We start from the raw sequence: 19,923 nt of genomic DNA, 5'->3' as shown, positions 1-19,923 counted from the left end.
CTCACAGCAGTATAATACATTTGCTGTGAGTACTTAAAATTAAAGTTAAAACCCCATATATAAATGAAAACGAAGGCGTGCGATGCTGCACCAAAATTAACAGCACCACACTCTGTGTTGTCCCCTGTGCTGCCACTAAACTGGGCTGCCCAGCGCCAATGCAGGCATCCTTGCACCATCATACAAGGATATCTGCATTGAGAGGTTTGATTGTTTATGTGTGGGAAGGTGTCCCTTCCTGCACATAAACAATCATTAATGGCAACCTGGCACTTCTGTGTGTGCTGAAGAATGCAGCATGCATAAAAAAGTGAAAAACAAGGAGGAATTGAAGTATACCTCCTTGTTGCGCCATGCTAGCGCCACCCCTGGGGTGGTGTTAGATTCTGGCACTGCCTCAGGTTTACGAAATCTCATAAATGTGAGGCAGCGTCAAAATGCAATGGGTGTTGCTGTGGCATGCCCACAGTCACACACATTGAACATCCTTCCATTCAAAGGGCTGCGTGTAAAACAGCCATATTTACAAGGTGGCGTTAAGCCACAAAAAGTGGCTTAAGGCCAACTTGTAAATACGGCGCAGGGCATAGCACCACCGGAGAGTCACTAAAAAAGTGATTCTCCGGTGGCGCTAGGGGGTCTTAAGTATGCCCCAAAATGTTTTTAAAGTGCGCCATCACTCAAAGTTGTCCTGGCGCTAGCTCTGCTAAAAGGAATGCTACACATGAGAGAACTACTGATGGAAAAGCCAGGTTTTTAATTCCTTTCTGAAGGAAAACAAATTAGGCATAGACCTAATGTGTGTTGGGGGGTAAGAGGGCCCATGCTTTAGCAGTGCATGTAACAAAGCTTCTGCCTCCCCAATTAGTACATTTGAACCTTGAAATTACCAGTGTCTTTGCTCTGGAGGAGCTTAGATTACTGACAGGCTATTACCACTTGAAATTTTCGGATCTGACTCGCAAAATGCATTTCCGACTCGCAAATAGGAAGGGGTGTTCCCTTCCTATTTGCGACTCGCAATGCTATGCAATTTCATTTGCGACCGCGAAAGCGGTCGCAAATGAAATCGCAGTTACCATCCACTTGAAGTGGATGGTAACCCAGTCGTAAACGGGAAGGGGTCCCTTGTGCGCCATTTTTATCTGCATTTTTTAATGCCTGCTAAGTGTAGGCATTAAACATAGGCTCCCATTGATTACAATAGGCCTCTGGGTGCTTTGCAAGATTAGCGTTATCATTTTTGACGTTAATCCTACAAAGTGCCGGACTAGCGTTAAAAATGATGGCGCTAGTCATCCTAACTACAGTCATGGTTCGCTGTATTTTAAATGTGACATTTCCATGGTGGCGGTATGGGGGTAAGGGGCACAAGAAAAGTGGCACAGCGCCACTTTTCATAAATCTGCCCCTCGATGAAATTTAAATTCAGACAGTGATTATTTTTTTGAGAGGGGTGCAGAAGTATCCTGTATTACCAGTCGCGGCCCGCAGGAGGGAGAAGGGGCGGGGTGGCGCGGTGCGGGAGGGTGGGGCACAAAAAATAATAATTAAACGTACCTTTTTTCACGTGCCACGCCGCTCCGCTCTGCTCCTCCGTCACAGGCTGCAGGCAGGCACAGGCTCCCAGCCTGTCCTGCGGCCCATCCTGACGCTGCTCAAAGGAGTGTCAGGATTGGCTGGGAACGCCCAGCCAGGGTGCGCCCAAGCACACTAGGAACCTGTGCAGGCTCTTTCCAGCCCAGCAAGAGCCCTGTGCGCACATTGTTTGGCTGGCCCCAGACGGCTGGCTAAACATACTTGCGCACTGAGAGGGAGTGCTCAGCACTCCCCCTCCCTCTACGTCATGCCAGTGGCCCGCCTACTTTTACAGAAACAACATAATAAACAGAGTTTATTATGTTGTTTCTATATAAGTTTTGCAGCTCCTGCTGCTGGCGGGGGCGCGACGTTCCTCCGCCCTATTGGAGGAGCTGCCCCTGTGTACTTCATAGGTGATAGTCACACTTCAAAGAATCTGTTCAGTACATTCGAAGTTTAAATCTTTTCCCTCTTTTCTTTCAGATGCTGAGAAATCGGTTTCAGAGTGGGAGAAGCACATTATAAGGATAGTGCTTGCCTTTTGTGGGCTGCAGCGCAGCCTGGTGGAAATGTAATACATGAATCATGTAAAATATTCTCAAATGGCCTTTGTAAGAATATATATGTAGTTCGAAAGGTAGCCAGTCTTTTCTCCAAGTTCGTATTGTATTTGGCAACAATTTCTCTCCAATAATATTCCTCCTAGCACCCTAAAATAATTATTGACATTCATACAAAAACAAATAAAACAATTTACAAATTATCTAAAAATACACGCTGTGCATTTGACATACATACATTAAAAAGAAGAGAGTGGGCCGTTTGAATCCATCTTAATTCACTCCCTAACTGCTACTATAGGGATGCTTGTGAATTTTAAGCTATGGAACTTAGCAGGGAAGCAACTGGTGGAGGGCCAGACGGAGAGGTACCAATGGGCAGCATGGGGAGACAACACCATACGCAATAATGGTGAAAAACCAACGGCAACCAGACTAACATTGTCGTTGGTCAATAACACTAGTTATAGTTCCTTGCCTTGCGCTTGGGCCTTATCTGTGGCATGTCAATTACTAATACATCGAACTGCTACATTTGCTAAATTAAATTGTTCTGTCTAACTTTATTTTAAAACGGCTTTACATTGCCTCAGTGACTTCACCCTACACCATTACTTGACTGCCTCAGTATTACCATAAAACTAACTTTAAGAGCCACCTTAGTCCCAATGATATCCGCAGTTCTAACCCTAGCCATAAAGATAATCTAACCCTAACACTGAAGATAATGATAACTCAGTCATAAAGGTTAACACAACCATTGCATTGTATTGTAATTGCATTTATTCACCGCTTACTGCCCCTCACAAGACACAGGCAAGACACAGGCAGCATGTGTTTCTGGAACCCAAGGTTAGTGATCAATTTCGTGGTTATTAGGATTTGTCTTGTGCTCTCAAGGAGACCATTCCATGCATTTGCTCCAGTATCCTTGGGGTAGTTTTGACTGATAGAGCTAGATAGATTTGATCATTAAAGGGGCAATGTGAGTTCACACAAGTGAATGATGGGATTAAAAAATAGAGCAAGAGAAAATGAGGTATTGTTTGATTACAAATATATGATTCCAGAGAAGAAGAGATTGTGATCTAAGTGATGTGTGGGTATTTTGAGAAGTAGAATAATATAGATTAGGGCACACATGTATGCACCCTAGACTAAACTACACTCCGAGAGAGGAGGCACACAGTAGATGACGAGTAAGGAGACTGACATTAAATAAAAATAGGAGAGGCGACAGCCAGGAGTTTTACATCTAGGTCAAATTTTCATGCAGGGCTTCAGGAGTAAATAGGAAGATTTTGGGGACAGAATGTAATCTGGGCATGCCAAACCGTACAGGGAAATTACATTATTTACATATGAGATATAGCTATGCTAGGTACTTCCAAAGAGTGTGACTGGCAGAAACATTGGAGAGATGCTTTAATGAGTACCAACCCTTAGTAAGGAATAGAAAGTATGACTTTACCCAAATGAAATACAGTTCAAAACCCCAGAGAAAAACTTAACTGTTAGTAGTGTTTCAAATGCTACTAGGAAAATATGTTTGATTGATGTCAATTGATCAAACTATAGCAGGGTAGAACAATTTTTGCACGTTTGCTTTGAGAGCAATATGTTTGTGATTTCATTTTAATGAATGTGCTAAAATATGAGTTGGCATGAATTTAGTTCCCTCTAATTCATTGGAGTTGTCTTGAACAAATAAATACAGATGTACATAAAACATGTAATCTATCAGTCAGCATCTTATAACTAATACATATCTCTACATGAGATTTTTTTTTTTTTATTTAGTTTTATCATAGAAAAACATAGTATAAGTACAATGCCATCAATTGCCACATGTAGCACCACATATCCTTTTTACTGTATATCATCAATGATGTCAATTCCTCTTCCCTCAGCCCCATTTCCCAGGCAAGCAGTCCACAACACTTCAATGTGCTATTCTATGTCTGTCGTTGACAGCAGTTAGGCCGTAAGTGGGCCCCAGATATAACCTGGGGACGAGAACAGTGGCAGTTCCTCATCAAAGAATTCCAGTTGCTCTTTGCAATACACCATGTCAGTAATCCACTGTTTGAGCTTCGGTACAGATCGCTTGCCCCAGTTCATGGCCACTCTACGCTTTGCCAACAGTAATGCAACCACCATAAACCTCTGATGAACTGGTTGCAAAGTTTTGACCAGGCCTAGTAAACACGTCTGGGGAGTGCAGTTCACCAGCTCCAATGCCATGTTTATCAGGGCGTGCGCCAACTTTGAACTGAATTGGTGAATGGGAGGGCACATCCAGGTGAGGTGTATGAAATTCGCCTCGACGCTACACAGCGTGTACAGGTAACATCACCTCAAAGCCCATATCGGAACAGTCTCACAGCAGTATAATACATTTGCTGTAAGTACTTAAAATTAAAGTTAAAACCCCATATATAAATTAAAACGAAGGCGTGCGATGCTGCACCAAAATTAACAGCACCACACTCTGTGTTGTCCCCTGTGCTGCCACTAAACTGGGCTGCCCAGCGCCAATGCAGGCATCCTTGCACCATCATACAAGGATATCTGCGTTGAGAGGTTTGATTGTTTATGTGTGGGAAGGTGTCCCTTCCTGCACATAAACAATCATTAATGGCAACTTGGCACTTCTGTGTGTGCTGAAGAATGCAGCATGCATAAAAAAGTGAAAAACAAGGAGGAATTGAAGTATACCTCCTTGTTGCGCCATGCTAGCGCCACCCGTGGGGTGGTGTTAGATTCTGGCACTGCCTCAGGTTTACGAAATCTCATAAATGTGAGGCAGCGTCAAAATGCAATGGGTGTTGCTGTGGCACGCCCACAGTCACACACATTGAACATCCTTCCATTCAAAGGGCTGCGTGTAAAACAGCCGTATTTAAAAGGTGGCGTTAAGCCACAAAAAGTGGCTTAAGGCCACCTTGTAAATATGGCGCAGGGCATAGCACCACCGGAGAGTCACTAAAAAAGTGACTCTCCGGTGGCGCTAGGGGGTCTTAAGTATGCCCCAAAATGTTTTTAAAGTGCGCCATCACTCAAAGTTGTCCTGGCGCTAGCTCTGCTAAAAGGAATGCTACACATGAGAGAACTACTGATGGAAAAGCCAGGTTTTTAATTCCTTTCTGAAGGAAAACAAATTAGGCATAGACCTAATGTGTGTTGGGGGGTAAGAGGGCCCATGCTTTAGCAGTGCATGTAACAAAGCTTCTGCCTCCCCAATTAGTACATTTGAACCTTGAAATTACCAGTGTCTTTGCTCTGGAGGAGCTTAGATTACTGACAGGCTATTACCACTTGAAATTTTCGGATCTGACTCGCAAAATGCATTTCCGACTCGCAAATAGGAAGGGGTGTTCCCTTCCTATTTGCGACTCGCAATGCAATGCAATTTCATTTGCGACCGCGAAAGCGGTCGCAAATGAAATCGCAGTTACCATCCACTTGAAGTGGATGGTAACCCAGTCGTAAACGGGAAGGGGTCCCTTGTGCGCCATTTTTATCTGCATTTTTTAATGCCTGCTAAGTGTAGGCATTAAACATAGGCTCCCATTGATTACAATAGGCCTCTGGGTGCTTTGCAAGATTAGCGTTATCATTTTTGACGTTAATCCTACAAAGTGCCGGACTAGCGTTAAAAATGATGGCGCTAGTCATCCTAACTACAGTCATGGTTCGCTGTATTTTAAATGTGACATTTCCATGGTGGCGGTATGGGGGTAAGGGGCACAAGAAAAGTGGCACAGCGCCACTTTTCATAAATCTGCCCCTCGATGAAATTTAAATTCAGACAGTGATTATTTTTTTGAGAGGGGTGCAGAAGTATCCTGTATTACCAGTCGCGGACCGCAGGAGGGAGAAGGGGCGGGGTGGCGCGGTGCGGGAGGGTGGGGCACAAAAAATAATAATTAAACGAACCTTTTTTCCCGTGCCACGCCGCTCCGCTCTGCTCCTCCGTCACAGGCTGCAGGCAGGCACAGGCTCCCAGCCTGTCCTGCGGCCCATCCTGACGCTGCTCAAAGGAGTGCGCCATCACTCAAAGTTGTCCTGGCGCTAGCTCTGCTAAAAGGAATGCTACACATGAGAGAACTACTGATGGAAAAGCCAGGTTTTTAATTCCTTTCTGAAGGAAAACAAATTAGGCATAGACCTAATGTGTGTCGGGGGGTAAGAGGGCCCATGCTTTAGCAGTGCATGTAACAAAGCTTCTGCCTCCCCAATTAGTACATTTGAACCTTGAAATTACCAGTGTCTTTGCTCTGGAGGAGCTTAGATTACTGACAGGCTATTACCACTTGAAATTTTGGCCCATATTTATACTTTTTGCTGCAAAACTGCGCAAATGCAGTTTTGTGGCAAAAAGTATAGCACCGGCTTGCATCATTCTAGAGCACCAACCGGGCCCTGAATTTATGAAATCCCACAAAACTGGTGCTCAGGGTGGGCTAGCGTCATTAAAAATGACATTAGCTGGGAGGGGGTGGCCATACGAGGAAAGGGGGTTTAGCCTCAAAAATGTCATTTCCACGCATAACCATCCATACCACATGACTCCTGTCTTAGAAAAGACAGGAGTCATGCCCACCACCCCAATCGCCACAAAGGGGGTACCAGGGTCCTCTGGGCATGGCCATTCACCCAGTGCCATGCAGGGGGGGGGTATGTAAGGGACCCCAAGGGTACTTCATTTTTTTTTTATACTTACCCTACTTATCTGGGATGGGGTCCCTCATCCTCTGGTGTCTCGCTGGTGTGAGTAGGGGTGTTCCTGGGGCATGGAGCAGGCATCTGTGCCATGGTAATGGATTCCCAGGTCCCCAATGCCTGGTCTGATCCAGGCATTAAATAATGGTCCAAAGCAAGCTTTGCACCATTATTGAGCCCCTCCTCCCACCCGTGTGTCATTTTAGCACAGGGAATACATTTGGGGATAAATATGGGGATATGGGGTTAGCAGCATCTTTTAGATGCCTGCCTTGCATCTCATTGACACAAGGTAGGTGCACGCATCCAAAAAATGGTGCCAATGTTTTGAAGCTAGGTGTGTCTAGCATCAAAACATAAATATGGAGTTAAGTTTGCTCAAACATTGTATAAATATGCTACGTTGTATCAAATAGTCTGGGCTAGTATCATGCAATGCTTTATAAGCATTGCACAGTGCCTTAAACTAAATTTGTTGCCTGACTGGAAGCCAGTATAGTGCCTGGATAGCTAGAGAAGCAGATGTAAACTTGGGAATCCCTAGCAATAGCCGAGTAGTAGCATTTTGTAAGGTTTGAAGTTTATTCAGATCTTGCTGCTGCATTTTAAAATACAGGCCATTACAACAATCTAGGTTAATGTTTTATATACCAAAGCTGCCACCATGGTTTCTTGAGCCTCAAAAGACAGGAATGGGAGATTTTTTTACCATCCTCAACATATAGCAAGAGAATGAGGTACCTGCATTTACCTGATCTTCAAAGGTAAGCTTGTTATCCATGGTAACTTCCAAATTTCTTGCCTTACTTACTGGTATCGAGAGAGTACCTAGAACCTCTTGCCATCAAGGGGAGAGTCCAAAAGAAAGTCTGTTTCCCAAAGAGAATGACTTATGTCTTTTCATAGTTAAGCTTTTCGCAATTTGAGTTCATCCACTTGCTGACCGCCGGCATACAGTCATTGACCATCATTCCAATGTTACTGTCTTTGTTAGCCAGGGACACAACAATTTGCGTGTTATCTGCATAAGATATTAAAGAAAAACAAAGGATCTGATCAGAGTAGCCAAAGCTGTTACGTAAACATGAAACAAAGTTGAGCTAAGCGAGGACCCCTGCGGGACCCCGCAAGGCAAAGGGAGGGTTCAGACACAAATTGTTTAAGAGCCACCATATGCTCCTGCTCTGTGAGAAACGATCTCAAAAGAGCAAGTGCAGCCCCCTCAATCCCGATTTCCTGGAGCCAGTTAATCATCAGCTCATCATTGACAGTATCAAAGGCTGCTGAGAGATCGAGTAATTTGAGGGCCGCACTTTCTGCTCCATCCAGGGCGGCTTCTATCTCCTCTGTTGCTTTGATCAGTGCAGTCTCAGAGCTGTGCCCACTTTGAAAACCGCAAAGAGTGGGATCTAATACGGTTGCTCTGTATAAAGCAAGAAAGCTGCTGATTCATAGCGTTTTCTACAATGTTCTCGGACAGGGTGAGGCGAGAGATAGGCCAATAGCAACTGGTGTCGGCTAGGTTTAAACTAGTTTTTTTTAAATAATGGCAGTATTACAGCAACCTTCGATTTTTTGGAAAATATAATCTTCTAAACATTGTTTTAAAGATACTGGTGAGATTAGAAGCAATAATTTCTGGTGCTAATTTGATCACAGATAGAGGGCAGGGATCAAGTGGCGAGCCCGGTTTTGCAGAATTAATTTGCTTTATAATCTGGTCTGTGGAGAGTAAAGAATATTCTGTAAAGATAGGCTGTTCGAAACCTGGTTATTCCTGCTTGTGACCGTCCCTCATTTCCCTCATTGTTTCTTTGCTTCCATCCAACTTACTATAGATCTTAAAAACCTTGTTTTGAAAAAAGATTGCAAGAGAGTTGCAAAAGGATTGATTGCAATTCATCTGTGAGTTACAAGTCTTAACCGGCGCTAAACTAGAGTCCACCGAGTCAATCCAGTTGAAATAATTTAGAGTCGCTTGATCTAAGTCCATTGAAGACGAACCCTAAGAGCATCAAATTAAATAGCTCAGTATTAATCTTATTCCACGCACGTGTCCTGTTTATGAAGGACAGACATGGGGACTCCTACAAATGAATGTTACCTCAAACATTAATCATGCTCAATCATAGCATGGTGATCAGACCAGGTCAACGGCAATGAACCTATTTCTTTTAGCCAAGAGTTATTAGTGAACATTCCATCAAGCATATGACAGGCGGAATGAGTGGGACCACATAGTACCTGGGAAAGGCTGAATCAATTCAGGATATCAACAAGAGCTTCCGCATCTACATCAGAAGCAGTTTCTAGATAAAAGTTGAAATCTCCTAAAACAATACAATCTTTAACACATAGGCTGACTTCTAATAGAGAGCCCATCGTTTGGGTAAAATTATTTCTCGGGCCAGGAGGGCGATAAATTAGCAGACCTTTAAAGACTTGAGTTTTGGAAAGTTTTATTTTAAAAGAAAATGCTTTGCATACGAGCGAGGGAGCCTTGCAAAAACAGGCCTTCATATGATCCCGATATATTAAGGCAATCCCCCGCCTCGTTTAAGGGGTTCATAGCTGGCAGGGATTGCATCCACTAAGTCTGGGGCAGAAGCAGGTTCAGCCCAGGTTTCTGTTCCAAAAGCGATGGCAAGGTGGTGATTATCTAGAAACTCTTCAGATTTGTGTCTTAAGAGTGATCTGGCATTTATGAGGACACAAAGGATTTTGTCTTTGGTATTATTAAAATAGTTTGATGATTGGCTGCAGTCCTTGACTTTTTAATTGCGATAGATTGTGGGGGTTATTCTAACTTTGGAGGAGGTGTTAATCCGTCCCAAAAGTGACGGGAAAGTGACGGATTTACCACCAGCCGTATTACGAGTCCATTATATCCTACGGAACTCGTAATACGGCTGGTGGTATATCCGTCACTTTACCGTCACTTTTGGGACGGATTAACACTCCTCCAAAGTTGGAATAACCCCCTGTGTCTCTAAACGAATTATTCGCTCCCAACAGTGATGGCAAAACAGGCTCAATATGCTGTGGACTGCATCAGGGTATATGAAAACATAGCCAGCTGCTTTGCTAGTCACGTTAAGTGCACAAAGGTGACCTGTTGTGTAACATCTCCCCAGACATTCAGAGGTAAAACTGGCAAGGGGGCAGTCGCTTTGCACAATCTGGTCATGAATGGGCGCAGACGGGTACAGACAGGCTTGCCTTTGGTGTACCTGCTGCGAGCCCACTGGGTCCTGTGCGGATGCATTTTCTGCCCACTTAAATATCCTTCCATGCGAGGGGGTGAGTGTCAGGAAGCCGGCGCTTTACCACTCATAAATAAAACAGGTGGGCAAAGCAAATAGACTAACAGGTGGGTAAAACTAATAGACTGTTACAGTTTGGGTGTGAGCATACCATTTAATGTGCAAAAGAAATCTCAGTCCACAGGTTGTAGGGGCATGTCTAGTATGGCATTCCATTTTTCAAATGCGTGAGGCATGTTTGTTGGTCTGTAATCTTGGGCTGCATTGTATAATCTTGTGATGAGGCTCCAGCGCATAGGGCTAGTGAGTAAAGTTTGAAGTGCACTAAGTGTAGGAGGTTCTGTGGAAAGGAGGGATACTGCTCTCTCATAGCCACCCGGAAGTAATAATATCTGAAGGCCCAGAGTGGTGTCTGGCTCTGTTTGCGTGACAGATCCACCAAAGTAGCAAAGGTCCCAGTGGGCATACATCACCAGCAGTATTTAACCGTGCTCTGTTAAGTGTTGCAAGTGCCCCAAGTGCCCCTGCCTCATCTGTGACCGATATGGCTGTCTGAAACTGTAGGAGGTTGCATGAACATACAATGGAGGTTTTTTTTGCTCATGACCCAAGTGCCTTCCAAACCTTTGTGGTGCAATGAATAGTGGTAATATCCAATCTAGAGATCTCCATGTTTCTGTGATGTAAAATAGCATTAAATGGTACAGGGTGGGCATCGTTTGTCTCTAACCCCAGATTTAGTGTGCGGGTGATACTCGTAATGGGCAAATTGCGCCTAGGCACATAAGTAATACAAATGTAAGTCTGGTGCATTGAATCCCCCTTGTGCAAATGGGAGTGTCAGTACACCCCGGCTAACTCTAGGTTGCTTACCCGCCCATGCTAGTGTTAGCATGTGTGATCAAAGCATTTTGAAGAAGTTGTGTGGCAGTAGTATGAGAATATTAATAAAGAGATACAGCAATAAGGGAAGCATAATCATTTTTTTGATCGCCACTCTGTCTGCCGGTGTCAGGGGCAGTCTGGACTATCTAGCATTTGTCTTCAACTATGACACTGCTTTCCCAAAATTATCTCGAATAACTAGCCCTGGATCCATATATACTCATATCCCCAAGTATTGAAGAGGGTCCAAGCACCATTTCAGGGGATATTCCAGTGGGTGTGACTTTGTGCTCGGTGTCAGGGGGATTATGATCGACTTTGACCGATTGACACTTAAACCAGAGTACCATTCAAAACACTCGACCAATTGATACTTAAGCCGGAGTACCAATCAAAGCGAAAGTATTCCCAGGTCATCGATGATAAATGTAGTGTGGGACAGTGACCATATAGCGCCATGTCATCCGCATAGAGGTATATTCTAATAGGATGTGTTCGGAAACGATGTTGAAGGTGCATGTCGCTGGCTTATCACACACGCTAGAGGTTCAAGAGTGCGTACGAATGGTATTGGGACAGGAGGCACAGGGCACCCCTGATGCGTGCCCCTGTGTATGTGCAGCAACTCTGACGTATTTCCATTAATTCGCACCGGGATACCGGCATGGTAAATCATAGTTGTATGCATCTTAAAAATAATTTTGGCATCCCCATGCGATGTCATATTGTGAACATAAATGGCCACTCAATGGAATCAAAGGCTGTGGTGGCATCCAATAGAGCTGCCGCCGCTTCTATATCTGGGCCGGGTTGGTAGAATAGTGTGAAAAGGGTTCACAGGTTATGTCTGGTGGGGCGGGTAGGCATGAAACCTGATGAATCTGGCATTACCAGCTACGTCAGCAGTGGCTGAAGTCTAATGGGCAGTATTCTGGCATCAATATTAATCAACGAAAGGTGCCTGTATGACTCACCGTGTTCGGGCTGCTTGACAAGCTTTAGTAAGGGAATAACTAAGGCTTCCCGGAGAAATGATGTGAGCATCTGTTTAATATACTGTATGTAGATGTGGTGGCGGGAAGTCCGCAATTTTTTCCCCCGATGACTTATTCATAAACATAATTTACCATTACATACATCAGAACTTTCCTATTGCAAGAATATATAGTGTTTGTTGGTTTTCCAAAAATCTTTTGATACCCAGAGCCAGCAACTGGGCTGCAGCTTATAATGATATATCATTGTGTATCAACCACGCACCAATATATATGGTAAAAACTGATGAATAAAAAATGGTTATTAAAGAAACATTACATTTTTTTAACTTTTAGGGACCCTGCTCATCTGTCCAACTCATTTCTCTAACAGTTGCCGATAAAAATGAAAATAAAATAAAATAAATTAAATTAAGACATATTTTATGTAAAAGAGAACTCTGACACTAAATACTGGAAAAATAATGGACACATTTTAGTGAAATTAAATACATTTATTATACTACGTCCAAATACTTTTGGCATGACAAATACATAACCATAAGATTACTTAAAATCATGGAAATGATAAATTAAATGAAATTTCATTAAAATTTATTTCATTTGCATTTCAAAAGCATTTGGATAAACAAACATTGGTCGTAGCCTCACACCACTACAACCTTCCTTTGTGTTTAATAAGAAAAAATGAAGGCCTTTTAAAAATGCTGTATGAAATGTAGCTTGTTTACAATATTTTCTGCACTTTTTTTGTCCAATATTGATATAATTTCAGGGTTGTATTTTTTGTTTTTCTTACTTTCAAACTCAATATAAAATTCTTGTTGTTCGATGTACTTACTGGTAATAATTAGATACCATACTCTTGTTAGTGCGTCCCATAACCCAGTTCACGACCGCTAAATGTTGTTACCGATCAGCTCTGCCATCAATAATGCTAGATTGAGTAATTTAAGAATAAACACCAACCACTAGATTTTGAAAGTGCTATTTGAATTACATATGGGGTAAAGTACTACCTGCCATACATTGCAAGGATATCCCACGTCATTAGGGAGTTCTGTGATGATATAGAGAAACAAAACTGAAAACAGAGTTCTTTTATTGGATCATGGAACTCTGAGGATACGTTTACAGAGAGATAAATGGTTTGCCATGACAAATCCGAAATGCAAAATTAAAAACATCAAAAATCAGTTATATATTTGTTGCAAAAATATTTTAGAATCAGTTTAATATAATCAGATTTAAAAAACACTCTAGCTCAAAAGGTGTAGAGACATGCATAGGGGTTCTCTTTTATCTATAATTACGTAAAGCGTCAAAAAAGAAACGTGTTACCATAACTGTCTCCTATCTGCTGATCACTGTTCTTTCAGAAAAAGTGTTCAGAAGAAGGTAAAGCCAGATTTTATTTTCCTTGTTAAACTGGAGCTCCAGCTCCTCCCTTTCATCTTGATTGCTGTCAGTGGCAGCAGGCATTGTGATATCAAATGTCAGAACTCATCATTTATGACTTATTACTGCTATACAGCTACATCATTTCTTTATTATCGATGGCTAGAGATGTCACAAGTCATCTTTCATAAGGAAACGTGAGAGGGACTATTATGTAGGGGTTGCAGGGTACCATGTTTTATTTATCGAGCTAGATGAATTATGAGGATTTTTTTCACTGAGGGGTTCTGATTCACATGAAATAGACAATGAAAGTGAAGACAGAGTTATCTATGATGTCACTTATAACCCCGAGATCAAAAACATCCCCATAATTCACTTTTTACCCATCTATAATTTTACGTTGTGTATGACCCCCAAAATCATCTTCCAATGCTTTCTACTGTTATTCAGAGAAGTAATGGAATTCATACATAACATAGCCTTTCCTCCCTGTCCCAAATAATAATAAATAAATAACAAACGGCCTCCTGCCCCTTATCCCCACCACTCTCTGAGCCTTCCCTTCCATCTGCTGCAGATGATTTGCTCCATGCTCCCCAGGCTGCTCTGTCAGATTCTCAGAGAGCCCCGCCAGGACAGCCTGGAATTGGTGTATGCAGTTATAGTGGGTACCAGTTTTTAAACAACTGTTGCTGCATCATAGAAGTGAGTTACTGTATTTGAATCCAGTTATTCACGCTAGTGTCTCTCTACCAGAGCCATAAATAACAATGCTTTTACTGCACATGTAGTCACGCCCCTTTGCACAAATTATTTTTACAAGGACCCTTTAGCAATACCTTCTCAGTTTGAAGTATTAAGAAACTAATCAATTTTTCTACATTTAATGGTATTTTATGCTATGCTATATATGCTTATGAAGGACAGGCAGTGTCCCCAACAAAGGCATCTGGTGCTGCAGGTTTTGCACCAGATACCACCAAGAGGAAAATCAAGGAACAATGACGTAAAGAATCGGATATTCAAGGCTTAACGAAATACGAGAGGATTTGAAAGAGCACGAGAAAGGGAAGGTAGTGGAAACGAGGTTTTTCTAGTATGAAATGTGAAAGACAGATCAGCAGATCGGAGTTGTTAAACCTATTGAATTCTGTAGGACGAGGGGAAGCTCATTTGGTCGCGGGTTGGAGGGTAGGCATTTTTATAGAAAATATTTTTTCAGAGTGGAAATGGAGGTTATTAGGTGTGGGTGGAAGGATGGCAGAATTATATGTTTTTTTTTTAAGCAATTGGACCAGAGCTTTAGGACTGGTGGCGCCCTGTGGGACAGTTTATTGTGGCGCCCCTCCACCCCATGACCTCCTCCTCGGTTTCACTCACTACCACCGGGCAAATGTGCCCCTCATCTCTCTATTGCTCTCCTTTCACATACATTCATGGGTGTTAAAGCACTTGTAAAGGCTGGCTTTACTAATCCACTCAGCTAGCCACATAAAATATAGGGGCATATTTAAGAGTCCCTAGCACCATTCTAAATCCACATTAGCGTAATTTTTGTACGCTAATGTGGCGTTAGAAGGCCAAAAACACTGTGCCATATTTACAAAGTGGCACAATGCATGCATTGCACCACTTTGTATCCCTTTGTGCTACATTATGCCTGTGCCAGGCATAATGTATGGAAAGGTGGCATTCCCCTGTAAGGGAGGGCCAAAAAAATGGCGCAAAGAAATCTGACACTTTTAACGCCTGCTCAGAGCAGGCATTAAAAGGCGGCACCTGTTGGTTACAATGGGCCTCAGGGTGCTTTGCAGGATTAGCATCAACATTTTTTACGCTAATCCTGCAAACGCGGGACTAGCATTAAAAATTCAGACAGTAGTCCCCTATCGCCATGTTGCTCCATATTTTAAATACAGCGCACACATGTTGGCGTTAGGGGAGCGCTCAGGGGCACAAGAAAAGTGGTGCAGCACTGTGTGCAGCACCACTTTTTTCAAATATGCCCCATAGGAGTAAATTTATGAACCCCTAGTGCCATTCTAATACCACATTAGTGATTTTTTTTAAGCTAATGGGGCATTAGAAGGCCAAAGAGCTGTGCCATATATACAAAGAGGCGCAATGCATGCATTGCACCACTTTGCAATCTTTTTGCACTACATTATGCCTGCGCCTGGCATAATGTATGCAAGAGGGCATCCCTCCATTAGGAGGGCTGAAAAAATGACGCAAAGAAATCTGACAGATTTCTTTGCGTAATTTTCTTCCAGTACTTTTAACGCCTGCTGAAAATAGGCATTAAAAGGTGGCTTCCATTGGTTACAATGGGCCTCTGGGTGTTTTCCAAGATTAGTCTAAAAATTAGCATTAACCCTGCAAAGTGCCGGACTAACGAAAACAATTCTGTTGCTAGTCCCATAACTACCGCCATGGTGCACCGTATTTTAAATATGACGCACATATGGTGGCGTTAGGGGGGCTCTAAGGGGTGCAAGAAAAGTGACGCAGCACTGTGTGCAGCACCACGTTTCTTAAATATGCCCCAAAGTTCTGTTTTTTACAGCAGGCATATTAACCCTCTATGCTACTTTATGTTGATTCAAAGCTGCCGCTCCCGTCTCTCTGTCTAGCAGAAACATTAATCACAAGAGGTATCTTGACATTTTAATTGTTTCTTGAAGGCTAAACGCATGAGGAACTTTTCACCAGCTGCTTTTAAATCACAAGTATGGGAAGTTATTGACAAACACAGCGCCCTCCCTCCCCCCCCGAGGTCAGCGCCAGATGCGGTCAGACCGCTCGCACCGCCCAAAAGCCAGCCCTGAATTGGACTGTAGAAGGGAGGGTGCTTCTGAGACACAGAGGAGGCAGCAGTAGTGCCTATATTTGTTAAATGCATATATTTGGTGGGGAGATGCTGAAAGTGGTAACAAGAGGCTCACTAGGCAAGAACCTGAGGGAGGTAGAAGTGGATTGAGGAAGGGTATTTTGTGTTTAGTCCTCCTGGGCAGCAGCTCCATTATTAAATATTCAGGGGATCGCTCAATGGTTGTCTACACAATAAAAGAATTGCATATGTGCAATTAATATTGAGGGGGAAATGTCTGCCTCAAGGTTCCAAATGACATTATGGACAACTCCAGCTTAGCTCTTCTTATCTATTTGATGTCACTTAGAACCTCTCAGAATTAAGAGACGTACTTTAATTCTGTGTGTGATTTTAAGATGTGTTTTGGTGTGCCACTTTTTAGAAATGTAAATAGAGCACACCGTCTCGGGAAATCCAGCGGTCATCAATATGGTGTCTTGTTTATTTTGATTCTAGGGTGCTAAGGGAGCAGTCGAGTCTTGAGATGTTTTCTGATGACTTCTTGGTTAGATGTTTTCATGGGGATGTTTCAGGAGTCTATGACATGAGGCACTGGCCAGGCACCGGAAGGGCTGTTCCACTGTCAAGTATTTCAAGGACCTAGTTGTTGGACTGTAGGCCGACAGGAGTTTCAGAGGGAAATTTTCCTTTTGATATTTTGCATGACATCTGTTAACACCTCTGTGTGTGATGACAGCATTTTGAGTATGAGTTATGCGTGGCCCAGGAATCCATAAACGAATCTTGCGGTGATGGAAACTGGAGCTCCTTTGTTGGTTAGAAAACACATTAATCCATGGTTAATTAGGAGTTCGATAGGCAGTTTTGTATTCGTCATGTGGTTGTAACAAACGGGCCTCATCTGTAAATGTGACCACCAGAGCGAGGCAGAACACATTCTCTCTCCACAGGGCAAGCGCACTACGGGCAAATTATATTAGGATGAACCGCCCAACCAGATTTTCCTTTTCTAGGATCTTCAGTGAGATGGGAATGATTTGCAACTATCTGCACTCAAAATAAGACCGCACAGTTTATGTTATTTAAACTTTTTAGCACGGCGAATTTGGATATTTTTCGGTGTTCAAAAAAAAGCACGAAGTTGCCCCACATGGCTCGATGGCAAGTTTGAAATTCACCCCATGATATTTCCTGCATCCATGAGTCCTACATGGCATCCCGTTGAATGATAGCGATTTCTTTACTCAACGCTTCTAGTGGAAACCACAGTTGCTGCCGCCTGATAAGGTGCCTGTCTGTGCTCATTTGTCTTTTTAAACATGCCTTGATCGGTGACTGTGTTTTCAATTGACGTCCTCCGATCAGAGCCAGGACATCATTTCCTTGGGCAACCCTGCATTTACAAACTTCATTTAATTAATTTAAATTCCATGAAGGTAGAATTCCCAACCTGGGACTTCCGCGATAGGAGAAGAGGAAAACACACATTTTCAGGACATGGTAACACGGCCTCTTCCTGGTGATGCTCTCACAAATCTTTGTGGCAGCTGTATCACTCCAGCTGCAGACCAGTGCTCGTTTTTTAGGGTCGAGCGCGCAAAGCACTCTGTCCCTGGTGTAATCTCTCTGTGGGCTTTTAACCACTTCCATCAGTTTGGTTGGTTCGTCGGCTTGCCTTTTAAAATTTGCTTGATTTCATTAGCGAAAGGCATGTATACGTCATGCCTTTTCCGGTATTTAGCCCTCCTCGAGCGCACCGGCCAACCACTGAAAACTACAAGGCTCCATGTTTCCCTTATGGTTTCTGGACTACTTTTTCTCTTTATTACCTACACAGTGCGATCTCGCTGGGCAGTAGTTTAGCGCTTTGTTTGACATCGACCCTGTTATATGTATAACTTCACTTTTTCCGGTTACCTGGATAATTGCACTTTTGCCAATACATTTAACTCTAAGCGAACTTCTGTTTCCTTTTGTGTGTCAACTTTGCGCTCATGGCGGCTAGCGGCTCACCTATGTGAAACTGTTTTACTTTTCATTTTCAGTTTATGTGGCAAGAAAAGTCTGGTTACAAGTTTACAATGCTAATAGCTTTAACTCGAGCAAACACGCGACCCATTGCATTGCAAATGTTTGTTTGCTTTGCAGAGATTTCTAATTGCACGCTGCGAGCTTCACACTTAGCACTTATCAAAACTGACAAACTTAAAAAAAAAAAGCAAAGGTGCAGATAATCAAGCTTAACATCTACAAACTAACCTAAACAAAATATGTGATATAGTGGATCTATGGGAACTTTACACAGTGTCTTGGAGTACAACAACATTTTAGGATAAAAATCTTTTTATATGTTCCACCCCGTAAACAATCTTAATAACTATGACCTCCTTTTTTTACAATTGCCCTCACGATGACATGCTTTCTAAATACTACAGATAGTCACATATACAATAAAGGTGCTATCGTTATTGCATTAAATTAAACTATACATATAAATAGCTTAGTGCAAGCAGCAGAAATTAACAGGAGCTTTTAGAGAAGTATTCTTTGTAACACTGCACCGCCACATAACACAGTGGAATTTAAAGCGGCATTAGGAAAGCTTTGTTGATTTTAAACTGTGCTTGCTCACTTAAGTTATTATGTTTAATTATAATTTGTCCCTCAGTCTGCGTATATGAGAGTGAGTGTGTTTGTAGATCTTTTTTTGCAATATTATGCGTTGTGTGCTTTCATATGCCCATGCGCTTATGTGAGAACTTTTGACTGGATGTTTGTGTATCTGCAGCTCACTAAGGGCCTGATTTAGAGTGTGGTGGAGGGGGTTACTCTGCCACAAAGGTGACGGATATCCAGTCCCCCATATTACGATCCCATAATAGCCTATGGAGATGATAATACAGCGGATGGGATATCTGTCACATTTGTGACAGAGTAACCCAACTTTAAAACTCTAAATCAGGCCCTAACTCGCTACTCATAGTATCACAATCCATGGAAGTAACAAATGTATTAAATAATCAATATAATATTTAGGAAACAATAATGATCAACTCTTGATAAGGACAGACAGATCTAATATTGCATTGACAAAGTTAACAGAAAATTGTGAAGAATATCAAAATAATATGACTGTCCAACAACTACCCTAACTCTAACTTTATTTGTCCCCTAACCTTAAAAATTGGGGGCATATTTATAAGAATGTGATGCAGCGCAGCAAGTCCCCTTGCTGTGCTGCGTCACAGGGAAACAGCAGGAATGTGCCATATTTAGAATACTATGGTGCATTCCTTTCTTTGTCCCTGAGGCGGCAGCGTCTTGGCCAATGCAGACACCCTTGCACCATGGTGCAGAGTGCCTACCTTGTAAGGAGGATTGTTTTTGACTGGAAGGGACACCTTCCTGCACAAAAACAACCCAATGAGGCACTTTCCTCTTTTTATGTGTACTGCAGAAATGGAGCACACACAGAAAGAGGAAAAAATAAGTGTATTTCTCCTCATTAAGCCTCACTTGGGAAGGCATAGCATTTTGGCAGATTCCTAGGCCTACTACTTTTGGTAAATCTGGAAATGCGTCAGAATAGTTTTGTACCCACACATCATCCATGGAATGCCTCCCTGGGCCAGACTAAGGCAACACAGCGATTTGCCCTACGTTGCTTTACTCCATATTTA

Source organism: Pleurodeles waltl, chromosome 3_1, assembly GCF_031143425.1.
Source record: "Pleurodeles waltl isolate 20211129_DDA chromosome 3_1, aPleWal1.hap1.20221129, whole genome shotgun sequence".
Classification (NCBI taxonomy): domain Eukaryota; kingdom Metazoa; phylum Chordata; class Amphibia; order Caudata; family Salamandridae; genus Pleurodeles; species Pleurodeles waltl.
Note: the sequence above shows the minus strand (reverse complement) of the source record.